The 16,803-nt window shown below is 32.9% G+C and overlaps 1 long non-coding RNA gene across 1 annotated transcript in view; it reads right to left on the bottom strand.

The window, feature by feature from the left end:
* LOC132597869 (uncharacterized) overlaps positions 1–16,803 on the bottom strand; it is an 86,528-nt gene that overhangs the window by 9,895 nt on the left and 59,830 nt on the right. The window lies entirely within an intron of this gene.

Raw genomic sequence — 16,803 nt, 5'->3', positions numbered from 1 at the left:
TACTGTGAAAAAAATTGTTTTTCCCCAAGCAAAAGTATCAGATTATTTCAAGTAGTATACATTATTTGGTTGACAACATTAAGATTGGCTCAATAGTAACTTATTCAAAAATCTGAAACACTAACATTAGTAATCTTTAGACTCATTCTAATAAATGTTAATTTTTCAAAGGATAAAATCATCTAATGAGTTTTTTAAAGATTTTTTTGATGTGGACCATTTTTAAAGTCTTTATTGAATTTGTTACAATACTGCTACTGTTTTACATTTGGTTTTCCGGCCGTGTGGCATGTGGGATCTCAACTCCCCGACCAGGGATCAAACCCGCATCCCCTGCATTGGAAGATGAAGTCTTAACCACTGGACCACCAGGGAAATCCCCATCTAATGTGTTTTTAAACTAAATATATAAACTGATTAAGATTTAAATTATTGTTTTAAACAAACATTTCTTCTATAATAACGATAAAGTAAGATTCTTAATTATACTTCCAGAAGTTAGGTACAGTTTATACTGAAAACAAAAGAAAACCAAACAAAATAAAGATTTCCCAACACAACGTGCTGCTAGATTGCAAGTTAGAGTTGACACTGAATGTTATAGATTAATTTGTTTTATCAGTTTATTCGGTAGCAATTCTGTTACTTTGGACAGCAGTTATTTACTACATAATATCAGTCATTTGAATGAGTTGAAGAAAAATAGACTCACTAGAAGAGGCATACTTATTCTGGGAAAGGTTATTTCAAAAGATGAATGTTTATACTTAGTTCAAAGGGCAGTGAGTTGCTAATGACATATTCTTATATTAGATGCATAGAAGAGTTACAAATTTATTTATATTTATTGTATGTAAACCTTCCTGATATGCTGTACTTCAAGTGCTCAAATGTTTCAAGTGTACTATTATAAACTCCTCCTAGATTCTTGGTAAAGCTATTTTTAATAGGCATCATACTAATCCTATTTGGCTTTTCTCCTCTTTCTCTTTTTCTTCCTCCTGATCTTCCTCCTGGTTTTTTCTTCCTCTCCTCTTCTTGTATTCAAGCAGAAAATGAGTTCAGTTACTCTGTATCTAACATAAAGAAACCAAATAGAACATATGTATATATATATATGTGTGTGTATACATATTTAACTTATTAAAGATTCATGGAGAGTTGCAAAGAGTTATAGTAACAAGGAGTTCTGGAGTTCTGTGTACACATCACAGTTTCCCCTGGTGTTTATATCTTACGTAATTATAGTATAATATGAAAACAACATTGTATGGAGGTACCACAATTTTTTTAACCATTTGCCTGTTTAAGAACATCTGGGCTATTTCTAGTTTCTGTTGTACTCTTTAAATTTCTTATAATTTTAATTGTCAATTTTATCTCAATAAAGCTGAAAAAAATAAAAACAATAAAGCTGCTGTGAACAATCAGGTACAGGTTTTTGTATAAATATAAGTTTTTACTTCTTTGGAATAAATGCCCAGGAGTACAACTGCTGGGTCATGTGGTTAGTGTATATTTAGTTAGGGACACTGTCAAACTACCTTCTAGTGTTGGATGTATTATTTTACATTCTCACTAGCAACCTACAAGAGATCAAGTTTCCCTATGTCCTCCCCAGCATTTGGTATTTTTCCTATTTTTTTCATTTTAGCTGTTCTAACAAATGTATAGTGATACTACATCATGATCACAATTTGCATTTCCCTAATGGCTAGAGAAGTTTACCATCTTTTCCTGTTCATCTGTCATACATATATCATCTTTGGTCAAAAGTCTCTTCATATTTTTTTCCCATTTTATAAATGGAGCATTTGCTTCTTTTAATGTTGAATTTTGAGTGTTCTTTATATAACCTAAATATGAGTGCTTTGTCAGATCCCAGGTTTGAAAATATTTTCACCCAGTCTGTAGCTAGACTGTTTGTTGTCTTAATAGAGTTTTCACAGAGTGTAAGTCTTTTATTTTGATGAGGTCCTATTAATCAATTTTTTCTTTTATGGAATTGTTTTTTGGTCATGTCTAAGAACTGCCCATTGAGCCCTAAGCACCAAAGATTTTCTCCTATGTTTTATTCTAAAAATTTTATAGCTTTACATATTAAATCTATGATTCCTTTTAAGTTCTTTGAAAAGTGTAAGGTTTAAGTCAAGGTTCCATCTGTCTGTCTGTGTCTGTCTCTCTCTCTATTTAATCTATCTATTGCACACCTATGGATATCTGATTGTTCCAGCACCCTTAACTGAATTTCTTTTACGTGTTTGTCAGAAGTCAGTTGGGCATCTTTGTCAGTCAGGTCCATTTCGGGGCTCTCTCTTTTGTTTCTTTGATCTATATGTCTATGTTCACACTATCTGTTACTAATAATAGGTCTTGAAATCTGATAGTCTGATTCCTCACACTTTATTCTTTTTCAAAAAATTGTTTTAGCTATTCCAGTTTATTTTCTTTTTCATATAATTTTTAGAATAAACTTGCTTATACTCACAAAATATCTTGCTGGGATATTGTTAAAATTTTTAGAATTGTCAACTTTACTATGCTGAGGCTTCTGATCTACAAACATAATGTAGCATGTGTTCTGTTAATGCTTGAAAAGATGTGTATTCTTCTGTGGTTGGGTGAAGTGTCTTATAAGAGTCAATTTCATTCTGTTGGGTGATGATGTTTTTGGATCCTTATAAAATGTTTCAGATATTTTATACTGTTGTTATATAAATTGTTAAGAGAGGACTGTAGGAGTCTCCCACTTTACTTATGGATTTGTCTATTTCTCCACTCAGGTTTATCATGTTTTTCATCATGTATCTTGCAGCTGTTCTTTGGTGCATGCACATTGAAGACTGTTATGTCTTCTTGGTAGATTGACCTTTTATCATTCATTATGTACATACTTCTTAGTCCCTGATAATTTCCTTTGCTCTGAAGTCTATTTTATCTGATATTAATACAGACACTTCTGCTTTCTTTTGATGAATAATGCATATATCTTTTTTCCTTCCTTTTACTTTAAACTTACCTACATCATTATATTCGAAGTCTCCTATGAAAAGTATGTAGTTATGCAGTGTTTTTTACTCCACTCTCCAATCTTCGTCTTTTAATTGGCATATTTACACAATATTCATTTCCTATAGTTACTGATGTGTTTGGGATTAAGCCTACCATTTTATTTCTTGTTTTCTGTTTGTTCTCTCTGTTTTGCATCCCTCGTTTTCCCCACCTTCCTGTGGGCTACTCAAACATTTTTTACATTCCATTTTGATACATTTATAGTGTTTTTGAGTACATCTCTTTGTATAACTTTTTTAGTGGTTGTTCTAGGTATTACTACATATGCATAACTTATCACACTCTACTGGTATCATCATTAACCAGTTAGAGTCAAATATAGAAAACTTACTTAACTTTGTTCCTCTTTATAATTGTCTCAAATATTTCTTCTATGTACACTTAGAATAGCATCAGACAACGCAGGTTGTTGCATGTACCAAACGTTTACTCCTTTTTATTGCTAATTAGTAGCCTATTGTATGGATGTAACAGTTTTTTTTTTTTTAATCATTCACAGTGAAAGAATTTTTGGTTCTTTCTAGTTTTTTTTTTTTTTGTGTGTGTGTGTGTGTGTGTGGTACGCGGGCCTCTCACTGTTGTGGCCTCTCCCATTGCAGAGCACAGGCTCTGGACGTGCAGGCTCAGCGGCCATGGCTCACGGGCCTAGCTGCTCCACGACATGTGGGATCTTCCTGGACCGGGGCACAAACCCATGTCCCCTGCATCGGCAGGCGGACTCTCAACCACTGCGCCACCAGGGAAGCCCTCTTTCTAGTATTTTGTTATTACAAATAAGGCTGGCAGAAATATTTGTGTACCTTTTTTTGTGAATATAGTTTCTATTTTGGGGGGGATAAAGTTGCAATTGCTGGGTTATATGGTAATTATGTGTTTAGTTATAAGAATCTTTTAAAGGGTTGATATCATTATTATTTATGCTAGCTTCTTACAATCATAACATTTACCTGTCCTGCTCCCCTTTTGCTACTGTAGCAAATTGCCACAACTTAGTGGCTTAAGACAACACAAATTTATTATCTTACAGTTTTGGAGGTCAGAAGACTGAAATGGGCCCATGAGGCTAAAATAAAGGTTTCAGCAGGGCTGCATTCTTTCTTCAGGTTCTAGGGAAGAATCCGTTTCCTTCCTTTTGTAGCTTCTAGAGGCTTCCTGCATTCCTTGTGTCATGGTCCTCTTGCATTTTCAAAGCCAGCTATCACTCTGTATCACATGATTTCTGCTTCTGTTGTCATATTTCCTTCTTTGATGCTCCTGCTTCCTTTTTTCACTATAAGAACACTTGTGACTACACGTTGGGCCCACTTGGATATTTCACAATAATCTCCCCATAAGTTAATATCTTTAACTTAATCATAACTTCAAGGTTCTTTTTTCCATGTAAGGTAACATATTCACAAGTTCTATGGATTAGGATATAGACATTTTGGGGAGAGGGCATTATTCTGCCTACTATATACCTATTTATAAGTAATAATCTTGTATTCACAATTGGAATCCAAATGTATTAACGTAACAATTTTTTCCAAAAAATTTTTAATTGTAAGAAATTAGACTTAACTCATTGAATTAATTATTGGAATTTTAATAAGCACATAATAGACTGAAGCACAATATAATTTCTTAAAAGGGACAGAAATCTTGAAGGGATAAGTTTATCTAAAGCAACATAAAATATTCCCAAATTCTCTAACTCAAAGTACAAGAGACATTGTGTTTAATAATACTGTATTTTATCTATGATTTTAAATATTTTGAGTATTCACTATGTTCACTTTACTATGTTGAAAGAGAAATGCACATAAATTATAATACAACAATATCTATGCTTGTGAAACATAAGCTATTTCTTGGTGATATATTTTATTCATTTTTTTGCATACATCAGATCTCTTACTGATGAATTTGGGTTGGCATAGTCATTTAAGAATATAATGAACTAAGTATTACATAGAATAAAATTTTCCTCTTCATTTGCTTTAATTTATCCTAGTTGTAAATGCCATTGCCTTTCATAACCACAGAATAAATCTCCCTCTAGGATCAATTACTACTGTTTAGAATTAGACGTGAGTTGTTTTATAATTATATGAAATTCAGGATACCATTTTTATTACCATAACTTTTATAAAAACTGTGAAGCCTAGAAAATGATATACATGACTACATTTGAACCCTCCGTATGAAATTATTAAAATTATACATCACTTTTTCTTCATGTTACTAAATTAACAATTTCAAAAGTAAACACCTAAACAAGATATTTACTGTATTTAAAATATAATCTATTATCTAATATTAAATAATATCCTATCTTCAATAAAACCTATATTTATAAATTTTAGAATTTTCTCTTTTTCTTTTTGCTTTGCATACTAGTAACTTTTTGTCATCATTATCACTGAAATATTCTTAGTCTTAAAGAAATCCATAAAAGTGAAATCTTGTAAAAAGCAATTCAAAGAGGCCTGCATATATCTTTTAACTTATCATTATTATAAATTTACAAGTAATAATTACTTTACACTATGACAGTAAGCACAGTCATCATTGGATCCAAAATATAGCTGACCCTTCCTATAGGCAGTTTCCATGCCCACAGATTCAACCAACCTCATATTGTGATTCAGGATGTGGAACCCACAAATTCAGGAGGGCCAACTCTGCTATGTCATTTTATGGAGTATCTGCAGATTTTCATATCCACGTGGGTCCTGGAACCAATCCCCACAGATACTGAGTGATGACTGTAACTGTTATTGGTTGAATTGTATCCCTAAAAATTCATACTTTGGAAGCCTAATCCCCCGTATCCCAGAAAGTGACTTTATTTAGAGATAGGGTCTTTATAGCAGTAAATAAGTTAAAATGACGTTATTAGGTTGGGTCCCAATACAATATGACTGGTGTCCTTAAAAGGGCAAATTTGGAGATAGGCACGCACACAGGGAGAACATTATGCGACGATGAAGGAAGATTTTGGGGTGACACTTCTATAAGCCAAAGAATGCCAAAGATTGCCAGCAAGCCATCAGAAGCTATGGGGGAGACATGGAACAAATTCTTTCCTCACAACCCAAGAAAAAATTAATCTTGCTAACACCTTGATCTCAGACTTCTAGCTTATAGAACTGTGAGACAATACACTTCTGTTGTTTATGCCACTCAGTTTGTGGTAATTTGTTATGGTAGCCCTAGCAAACTAATGCAATTACTTAGACTTTGAATACTATATTTCCATTGGTATATTGAACTGTAGTATACCTTAAGGAACACTTCTGTTTTATAACAGTTCTAAGTGCAGAAAGTATTACATTTGAATAATTTACTTTTTTTGTTGCTGTTGCAAAAAAATGTAATTGAACAAGATTTTAATAAAGAATTAATGGACTGGGTAGGGTAAGCCTGGTTAAAGAGTAAAATTTTATTCTTCATAGAATTCATGTAAATCCCAAAACTAAATTGGCTTTTCAAGTACTACCATGATCAGGCCACTTCTCTGAGATAGATCCACAACCAAATTTACATATCAACAATCTCTATTACCATTATTATAGTTTCTTCTTATGCAACAAACCCAAAACTATCGCACTTAAAAATAGATGTGGAGCAATTGGTAATCTCTTATCTTGCTACAGGAGTGTAAAATTTTGTAATCACTTTGGAAAACTTTTTGCAAGTTCTTGTAAAGTTACACATATTCTTACTGTATTACCCAGCCATTCTACTCCAAGGTATTTATTTAAGATAAAATGACACATTTATCCACATAATGGTTTGTTCATAAATATTTTGAGCAGCTTTACTTACAACTGTTCAGACTTTGAAACAATCCATATGTTTAGCAACAGATGAATAGGTAAATGAAATGTTGTATACCCATATGAATGAAATACTTTTCAACAATTAAAAAGAATAAACTACATGCAACCTGAATGAATCTCAAAAACTGTGAAAGAAGCTAAAAACAAAATATTACCTAATGTATAATTCCATTTATATGACATTCTGAAAAAGGCAAAACTGATCAATGTTAGCCAGGGTCCAAGTGTGGGTGTTGGATATTGACTGCAAAGGGGCACCAGGGAACTTTTTGTGTCTTTGGTAGTGTTTGACACCTTGATTCTGGTTGTTAGATGACTGAATATACTTGTAAAACTTATCTAATAGTATAATTTAAATTGGTGAAATCATTGTACGTAAAATAAACCTCAATAAACTTGATTTTAAAAACAAAACCAATTATAACCAAAACTTACCAGATGATTTAATTTTACATCTTTCAAAGAGTAGGTGATTTTTCCAAAGCCTAATGTGTCATGTAATTTGTTCTTTGTTTTTAAAGAATCAAAAGCATGGGCTTTGAATTTATGAATGCCTGGGTTTGAAATCTGGCTTGTTGTTTAGCAGGAATGTGACCATGAGAATTATACATCAATTTTTTAAGCCTCAGTTTCCTCATTTGTATGATGAAGATTAGGGGAGCCATCACAGAATCATCTATGTATTTGATTATTACTTGTAAACTCTTCGTTTGTGCCAATCACTCTACCAAGAAACAGGAAAAGAGAGGTCACAAAGAAGGCTTGGATCTTGCCTTCATGGAGCTTATAATCTAGAAAAGAAGGTAGGCATTAAAGACTACCTCACTGGTGAGAAAATTACAACAGGGAAATGAGTGTTATTAGAACAATTAAAGAGGAGCTAATGAATTAATTTAGGCTGCAGTGTCAAGGAAAGCCTCCCTAAGGAAGGGATGTTTCAAATGTAATTTGAGAAATAAATAAGAGTTGGCCAGAAAACAGGAGGCAGAGGGTTTCTGGTATAAAACAACCTCATGCCACATTTATGCTATTCATAAAACCAGAGGAAGTACTGAATAGTTAAGGATGAGTTGAGTTTAGAGAGGGTAGCATGAGACTGGAGACGTGAGGAGAGGAAAATCTCAGAGGGTCTTATAGGTTAATTTTTAGAGTGAAATGGCATGATACTAATATTTCAGTCAGGAAAATATGAACAAGCCAGGATTGTCCTGGGCAAACCTGCTGTCACTTATCTTAACTAATGTTGCTGTTGTCAGTGTTGCTGTAGTAATTATTTTATATACCTGTAAACTCTAGTTCAACTGAAATTTACATCTTTCTCCATTATATTTTTTGTTAATTCTCTACTTCTTTCAATCCTTTCAGGATGTAGGATATTTATTATGAGATTAGGAAAACAGGCTAGATTTTGTAGAAGGTTAATTCAGAGAGCATTAAATTCTTTGCAATTTCATCACTTTGTTATTTTTCCAGATATTTGACATTTTTATTTTAAAACTGTGGTAACTAATCTAGTGTTTAGTTCATAAAATGCCAAAATGCCAAATTATTTATCAGAGTTGCTCTTGACTCTTCCCACATCTGACATATAAACACTCGCACACTGGTTGCTGCTAATTTATGTTTTTGGTTTTTCAGGTTGATCTTTTAGTTAAAAGAGAAATAGAATAATTGAATGAGTTAATACACTTTTGTCACTATTTGCATATATGTCAATTCTGTAGACTGCTCAGCTACCACCAGGATCTAAGCCCCCATGAGAGTAAACATCTGTCAGCTGACTTGGTGAGTTTTTTCCTAAAGCTCAGATTCTTTGACTTTCTCTTTCTAGTTTATACATACTCCCTTTGAAGGTAGAAGCAATTTGTTAATCTTGTGTCAACACGTGAAAACTTCAAAAACATTTTTTTAGTCTGTAAAGATTTATGAGAAGGTCAACCACACAAATTAAAAACTAATGAAGCAATTGTGTATATCATCCTGACTAAAAATCTTATCTTACTGAAAATGGAATGTATATACAATAAAAAATATGTTGGGGGTCAGGAGTACTAGGGAAATTATTTTTCCTTTCTGTTACTACTATAAAACTGTTCCTTAAAATGTGTTCTTGTGATTCATGTGTTTGAATTTGTCTATAAAGAGAAAAACAGGATCTAATTAAAAGCAATAATAGCATTATATAACTATTTTTTTTGTTGTTGACAGCTGGACATAGATTAGCTTTAAATTTGCTAATCTGGTTAGGAGTTGTGCTGTGTCTAATATTTGCTGTATCTGTGTTGCTATGAGGCTTAAAATTTTTCTAATGTTCTTGTTTTTATCTTCCTTGTTGATTCTGGGCTTCCCTAAGTACTCCTCCTCAGAGAGATTCTGTGTTTTGCAGGTCTTTTAGCTGTAAGCCCTCTTGGTTTGGTGGTAAAGGATGGGGAAGTGGAAGCTTTCTGTGATCTCATGATTCAATCTCAGTCTTTCAGTGGGCCTCTGTCCCAGGGCTGTGACTTTTATAAGTGTTTCTCAGCTTTTGTTCCCCACTTAAGTGGGACAGGAAGCCTCAAAGGGGCAGGAGAGTGGTAAATGCCTTTCTTCTCTTGGGAAAATGCTCTGTTAGTCTTTTCTCCTTGAAAGGAAACTTCTGTTACAGAAAATGTCCTGGATGTATTTTAAAGTTCTCCTCCCTCTAATAGTGTCATGAATGGATCTTTCCTGGCTCTTTACCTTGAGAACTTTGTGTGGTTCTTGGATGTAAAACCCACAATAGAATAAGGCCTCCCTAAGACTCTAGCCCCTGGGAATTTCTCACTGTCGGCTTAGAGAATGCTCAGCTTCTAGCAACTACCTTGTAAGTGTTTTACCTCCAGAAAGATTACCTTGTAAGTGTTCCTATCAGTTTGTGGCTCCAGAGGCTTCTGTTCCCGGTAAGGAGATCTAGGCTATGACTCTGGATTTGCTTGTCTCTCCAGATTTTGGGGTGATAGTTTGCCCCGTGACTTCAGTCCTTCAATGGGTCGGAAGAAAGTCACTGGATTTCAGTTTGTTCAGCTCTTCTGGTTGTTGTGAGGATGAGAGTAAGAACTTCCAAGGTCCTCACTTGGTGGTACTAAAACCAGAAGCTCTAAAAACTGTTTCTGAAATACACTAAAGATAATGTTTCTAAGCCTGTGAGTCTATGAATAATATTTTTAGTATTGTAACAATCAGTCAACAGAGAAGCAATGAGATAATCGAACATACTGCCTCATAATGAATTCTGATGTCTGCTTCTATCTACATTTTTATAAATGCAAACTTTGGATAAGCAAGAAAGTAATTATAACTGTGGTTCCAAAGGAGATTAACATACTACATATTTTTGTCATGCTTTTCAAACAGTTTGAAACCGATTTTAGTCTGTTACTTAATTTGCATATGAAGTTGATAAAATAAAAGGCTACAGTAACAGTACCAGAGGACTGATGATGCGTTTCTCATCTTTAACACAGTGTTTTATTTCCAATGTACACTTGAAGATTTGAAGAACATTTTTCTGTATGCTTTTTATTCCTATGTATATTCTATGTTTCTATTGCCCTTGTTTTGGGAGGCAATATGTTTTTGGAATTCTCAATGTGTCCTATTCAAACTGAGCCAGAAACTAACACTACAGTCTGGAGGTGTTGAAATCAAAGAATATATTCAAAACTGTCAATGAAAACATAAGATTTCTCTGTATAATCCAGAGGCTTAATATAAGATAACAAACACTGACATAAATAGAACAGAGCAGAGAACAGATCAATAGATAACACAGAAACAGAGAATTGGAAGAAGAAGAGAATCTCACTTGGATTAGGAGTTGTTTCCTTTAGTCAATTCCCTAGTTAGAAGAATTATAACTTATATAAGTAAGACACACATTATATACTGTTTCTGGTAATTGTATATTTATATACGTATACACACATATATAACTAGTTTGCACATATATAACTAATTTTTTTAGTTGATGTTGCCTTACGTCTGTCATATGGTGATTCAAACATTATCAATTTATTCTTGTCTTTATCAATTCTGGAACAAAAAAAAATCTGAAAGTGTTACAACTAAGGACTGTAAAAATCAAGATAATACTGCCCCAAGTAATTATATTAGAAAAGCAATGCACTACAAAAAATATTCTCAAAATTTAGCATGCATAAAAATAAAATGGGACACTTGCTAAAAATGCAGACTCTGGCAACTGACTTGCATATACTCTGTTTTAGAACAGTTAAGTTGCAGCTCTAGAATCAGAATTTTTTAACAAGCACTTTAAAGATGTGCCAAAATATCTATTGTATGTATAATTATATTTATTTCTATTTTGGAATAGGAATAGTCATGTTTCATTAATAATTCTTACTATTATATATGACAATAAAATGTCTATAACATTATTAGTGTCAGCTATGTTCTCAGTACAGCAACCTTGAAGAGCTCTGTGATAGCTCCTCTTTGTAGTGGAAACTGCTGCTACTGAATTGGGAACCTAAAGGCATTGGGGATAATTGGATCCCAGGGTGCCTCAGGCCAAGTGGCTACCCTCTATTGCCAAAGGCAAGGTGGGCCTGGTTACCATAATGAACAGCAAAGTCAAAGCAGCAATCAGAATAGCCTGACTCTCAGAGACCTGTGGCGTTTGCTAGTTAATTATGGTGTTCCTGGAAGTGAAATTGATGTAAAATTTACTAAATTCTTACTTGATCTATATATACATATATATATAGTGGAGGATTTCTAGATCAAGTAAACAAAAGTCATTAACCTGAATCATGAAATAGTTATGACCCTCAATCAATTCCCAGACCTGAGCCAGTTTACAGAACCATATCTTTTTTTTTTAACAGACTAATAACTTAAAGGTGGGTTATATGTACTATTTCATTTAATACTCTCAATAATATTCACCCTATGGGGTGAATATTATTGTTACTTAGTTTACATATGAGGAAATTATTGCTCAGATTAATTCAGAGACATTTTTCTTTAGGTAAATATTCATAAGGCAGCTGAATGAGGATTTGAACTTAGGTCTCTAGTGCTTTAAAATCTCATATTTGTACTGTTCCAAACTGCAACATATTGTTCCTAGTCATTGGATCTAAATGATTCTTCCAAAAATAATAATGTAATCCACTTAGTTGCAGTGAGGAATCTTATCTTACTATATAAATCATTGTGCTGAATAGATTAGAGGACCTCAAGCCCAATATTTTCCCTTCTTCCCTTCCTGATTACTCTAAGATAAAGATAAGTTTGGCTCCAGTGACAATTTAGGAAAAATACCTTAAAATCAATTGAAATAATTATTAATCTAGTTTTTTTAATGAAATATATTTGATATAAAACATAATGACTTTATATTGTCCAATCTGTTCATCACAACATAAGGACCCATTAATTTAAGGAGAGTTCTTTAAGTCATTTCTCAGCTCTTACTTTAGAGGAAAAGAAAAAAGAATTCTGAGTCAATCTCACCAAATGACTCACTGAAAGAAGGTACAAAGGGAATCCATAATCACTACCTTTCCTCTGTATACCTCTGCTTTAAACCAAGGCACGTTCTTTCAACGCAAGACTTAAGGCTTCTTTCTGTAGTTCTCCTCAAGTATCTCTATGAACTATAATTGCTAATATTAGAGCTGCTGAAGGTAACACTAACAAGGGTTTGAGAAGAAGGCTGTCATTATTCTTAGACACCTCTGCATAACAGTGAGCGCACCCATACTAATTAACCAAGGTTAGAATTATATTGAAAAACCCCCCAAGAATAAGGATTTATCACTTTCTTTACATGTTAAGATTCAGGAATTTACAAAAGAGGAATTTAAAAAGCTAACTGAGAAAATAATCCTGCAGTTTTAGGTTGTCTCCTTAAATTTGACACGGATAATTTGAGACTCTAAAAAAAAAATGACCAAATTTTCAGACCCAGATAATCATTTAATCAACTTAATTTCATTCTTATCAACATAACTTTCCATTCATCTCATCAAAAGTGTCTGGCTTACGATGAGATACATTTCCACCAGCTAAGAACTAAGTTTCTTCTCAGTATTTCCTTTCTATTGAGGGTTTATTTTCACCTAATATAATCAACCCTGTCTTGATGCACAGTAATCACCTAATCTTAGCTATCTTTTGACAAAGTCCTTCTCTTGTTCATTCCAAAAATAGATAGTTAAAATCTGGGGTGGAATATACTGAGCTTCCTAAAATCAGCAATGATCCTAAAATGTAATTATGGAAAAATATAACTGAGCCTCCAAGATAAACAATTATGGTTATATGTTGCCAACCATACTGGGCTCTCTAGGGTAAGCTTCCCAATAAATAACTTATTAGAGATGATGGAGAAGTGATAATTCTTGGGTATCTCATTTAAAGGCAGAGGAAAATTTTCTGATGTAACTTATATTTTCCAATTTTGATTTAACTCCTATATATGGGTGATGAATTATATATTGCAATTAATGTTTTCTAAGAAATATGCAGACATTATATTAACAATTTCTTGAGCTATACCTCCCCTCAGTTGACATAAAATAGAATTTTGGGGAGACAATAAAATGTAAGGCTCTGTAATGATATAGGTACCATTTTTCCAGATGGAGGATGTATAGATTGGAAGGATAGATTTTTGATGGGCAGCTCCACCATGGAGGAAAACATTTTGTCAAATGCATCAGTGAACTCTACCAAAAATTGCCAAATGGCATGTGAAAATGGATTTTTGCTTATATTTTGTTCTAGAGATATGTAATCAAACATTGACTTAATGAAGTAAGGTTCAGCCAAAATAAACTCTGGTCAAGCCACAGGAGACACTCAGGAAGCCCATGCACTGCTTGCTCAAGATTAAGCCCCAACCAAGATGCCAAGCCTTAAGCATTGTTTATCATAGGAAGATATCTGTCTTTTTATGTGGCCCATAGAATGGTATCTAATAATAGACTTTGCCCATGTTCTTCAAGAGGAGGATCTAACTGCTTCCCTAGAAAGAATGGTTTTCTCAATAGTTCTCTAATTATTTTATGAAGATGTAAATTAAGCTAACCTACTGTCTTTAAAGACAGGGACTATTTATTTGAAAGACAGAGGTCAAAGAAGACAGCACTATATAACATTTTTTTCCTTGCTCTTCAGACCAAGGATAGGCCATTTCATATAGGTAAGGCTCTATGGGGTTTCTTATGCATAAAATGGCAAGTGTGGCTAATGAAAAATTTATTCTCTGCAATGATTTTTTATGCATTTAACCAAGTCCTCAAGGTAGCGTCAGGATGTATCAGAGGATTCACTGCAATGTCCTTGCTTCTTGACACATAACAGGAAACTTCTGCTTTTTGGCTCTAAGTTGTGCTATTAAAGATTGGAAATATTAGCCAGGCTAAGAGAGACCTAATAAAAATTTACAGAGCAATGATCATTGCTAACATTTGCTTGTGCTATTTGTTGAAAATAATATAATTACATGCCCTAGAATTCTTTGCTCTTTACATTCAACTCATAGAAGAGTTCCACAAACATTTGTCACAGGCCAGCTTATTCTCCAATATTTCTGTTGGCTGTGAGATTTTGGCTATGTCCTTTTTCATGGTTTTAAACAGTCTCCTGACATTATTGAACACATTTCCCTAATGAATGAGACAACCATGAAACTATAATTGGTTGCTAAACTCAGAGTGAAGGGGTAAAAATTTCAATATTTAAAAATTAGTAATAAAACTGGATATAAATAATGAGGTGCATATAAACAGGTAAATTTCAATGACACTTTATGCTTTGTCACATCTCTAATCATGGTGAATTATTTTAATTTTTTTCCCTCCCTTCTTTGGAATGGACACCATATATCAAGTAAAAAAGGATTACTACCTTAAATTAAACTTAATTTATAACTTGATGTAAGATGTCCATTCCTGCCTCTGTATTAATACTTGCTGTAGTTGTCTCAAGTATTTAAAAATGCTGAAATGGAACAAAAAGACCCAAACTACATAAGCCACTTTCTGAGAAAAGAGGGATTCAAAAAATATCAGTTAGAGGGAATCTTTAACTTTATTCCTTCAATGGAATCTTTCTTTAAACTTTTAATTCTTAAATGAAATCTTGCTGGAAACATCATATATAAATTATTTAACAGTGGGCTGCTCTGATTAAGACAGTGTAGGAAATATGCTCATTAAGAAAGTACTATCAGGGAAATGCAAATTAAAACCACAATGACCTACCAATACATATCAACTAGAATGATGAAAATTAAAACAAATAAACAAACAAGCAAACAAAACAGACCATACCATGTAGATGTAGAGTAATGAGAAATTTCATATATTACTAGTGACAATGTAAAATGATATAGCCACTTTTAAAATAGTTGGGCAGTTTTTTAAAATAGTATACATATACTTAACATATGATCCATTTACATAAGAGCTATTAAAACATATGCTCATTTTTACACATATTTTCATAGTACCTGTAATATAGTAACTGAAAAAAATACAAATATACAGCAGGAGGTGAGTGAATGAATAAATTAGCGTATCTGTACAATGGAAAATTATCAGCAATAAAAAAGAATGGATACATGCAACATTATGGGCAATTCTAAAAGCATTGTACTTAGTGAAAGGAGTCAGAAACAGAAAAGATTATGCAATTTTGATACCTTTTAAAGGAGATTTTGAAAGGCATATTGCCTCTGTCATGACAGAGATGGGCAGTTACCTTGGATTGGGAGCAATGGGGAATTGACTGCAAATGTTCATGAAGAAATGTTTTGGGGTGATGAAAATGTTAATCTTGATTGCCACCCTGGTTACATGCTTACATATGTCAAAACTCCTCTAACTGTAAAGTTAAAATGGATACATTTTACGTATGTAAATTTTCTCATAAGAAATTTGATAAAAATGAATCAGTGAAATAAAAACCATCAAATAACATTATCAGGGAGCTATAAAATTCAAACTCCTTATGCTTTCACAGACATATCTTTACTGTGATCTATTTAATGTTAGGTCTTAGGTATTTTCTGTAAAAGCAAAAACAAAACCAAATTAGTATAGGAAGAGTATTTTTTATTTTCTATAATGTAATTTTTTAAAAGTATCCACTATGTCCTACAATTATCTTTTTAATAATTCCTTTTAGAATTTGCATTTATAATGTTTTTATCCTTTTAAGAAAATGAAGCTTTTTTTTGGTATCACTACCTTTTCCTTTAGACACTACACATTTAATTTGCACTCAAACAATATAATCTTGGACTAGATAGAAACTATATTTTTGCTTTCCTCATTTTACATTAAAGATCTTATTATATTAGATTCAGTTATCTTATTGTATATAAGATCTTTAACTTAATCTGCATCCATTTATCTTAATTAAAAAAAATAAATACTTTAATTGCCAGGAAATTTACCTAAAATAAATATTAAAATTAGCTTTCTGTTTTCATAAAATTATGAAGTGACTGCAGGGTTTTTTTCCTTTTTAGCAGTAAGATACATACTTTTCCAAACATAGATACTACAAAACATATTGGCAACATATGGCAGATTTATTCAGAAAAGTCTTTTTAAATAGGATTCTTTCATTTATTTGCCAAAAATATTGTTGAGCACCTGCTTTATGTCAAGCACTATTTAAATACGTAGGATGCATTCATAAACAAAGCAGACAGAGATCTCTGTTCTTATGGAAGTTACATTCGAGACGCAGGGAACAGATAATAAGCACAAGAAATATGCAAATTATGATATATCCTAGGAGATAATAAGAAATGTAGAAAACAGGAAAAGTAGAGCAGTATAACGAATAGTGAATGTAATCAGCAGTATGACCTGGTGAGATTGGAACAAAGACTTGAAGAAGGTGAGAG

This window comes from Globicephala melas, chromosome 9 (genome assembly GCF_963455315.2).
Source record: "Globicephala melas chromosome 9, mGloMel1.2, whole genome shotgun sequence".
In the NCBI taxonomy this organism is placed as follows: Eukaryota; Metazoa; Chordata; class Mammalia; order Artiodactyla; family Delphinidae; genus Globicephala; species Globicephala melas.
Note: the sequence above shows the minus strand (reverse complement) of the source record. Positions and strands in the feature narration are given on the sequence as shown.